The 1,065-nt window shown below is 52.8% G+C and overlaps 1 non-coding gene across 1 annotated transcript; it reads right to left on the minus strand.

Moving 5' to 3' along the window:
* Positions 1-420: 420 nt before the first annotated feature.
* LOC148223788 (U5 spliceosomal RNA) lies at positions 421-535 on the minus strand. Its single transcript, XR_015804212.1, has one exon. It is a non-coding gene; the product is annotated as a U5 spliceosomal RNA (small nuclear RNA).
* Between the last annotated feature and the right edge of the window lie 530 nt (positions 536-1,065).

Consider the following 1,065-nt stretch of genomic DNA (forward strand, 5'->3'; position numbering starts at 1 on the left):
ATTTCCCCATTTCAGTTCAAAATCATTTGCCCTCATTATCATGTAAATGTACATGTAATTATCATGTGAAACCATTACCCAATATTATCAGTATCTGCTGGAGAAAAGTCACACATCTCTCTTTGACATCAGCCCCTTTATGTCCTGCAAGGGGCTCTGAGCTCTCCCTGGATCCTTCTCCTCTCCAGGTGAGCACCCCCAGCTCTGCCAGCCTGGCTCCAGAGCAGAGGGGCTCCAGCCCTGGCAGCATGACCACAATTCTTGAGGAATGACAAATACTCCAGGAGGACAGAAAGCCACTGCTCGACCCCCATAACTCATCTCCTTAGATCAAGAAATCTGGATTCTTCCCCATCCCACTAAACATCTCCTCTCCTACAGCACCCCACAGATCGTCTAATTTTTGACCAACCTAAGACCAGCTCTGCCATAGCAGAGCCTAAAAAAATTCCTAATAACTCATGATTGTTCAGCTCCACGGAAATCTTTAGTAAAAGGCGAAAGATTTATTCGATTTGAAGCAGAACCTGAGAATACGCCGTGCTCCCTTCCCCACACCTCTGCCCCCTGGGCTGTTCCTCTCTAGGACATGGTCACCTCCTTTCCCTCCCACTCTGACCCCGTGCTGTCCCCATGCCCATCCCCTGGCAGTGACACAGCCCAGCCCCGTGTCCCCAGCCCAGTGTCCCCACGGCAGAATTGGGAATTTTGGTCAGGGCTCTGCTGCTGGCCCGCAGTGCACCCTGGGTATGCAAATTACCCGAATGCTAATGAGGCACCGAAAATGAGCTCTAGGGGAACAGCAGGAAAACGCCTTTCATCACCTGGGCACGGGCAGGGACACGGGCAGGGACACGGGCTGGCTCAGCCCAGCTCCCTTTCCTAAGCAGCACAGAACCCCAGCATGGTTTGGGATGGAAGGGACCTTAAAGATCACCCAGTGCCACCCCTGCCATGAGCAGGGACACCCTGCACTAACCCAGGCTGCTCCAAGCCCCATCCAGCTTGGCCTTGGACACTTCCAGGGATCTCAGCATCTTGAAATCCTCCTGCTGATGCAGAAAA

The sequence above is a fragment of the Sturnus vulgaris genome, chromosome 5 (genome assembly GCF_052056855.1).
Source record: "Sturnus vulgaris isolate bStuVul1 chromosome 5, bStuVul1.hap1, whole genome shotgun sequence".
Lineage (NCBI taxonomy): Eukaryota > Metazoa > Chordata > Aves > Passeriformes > Sturnidae > Sturnus > Sturnus vulgaris.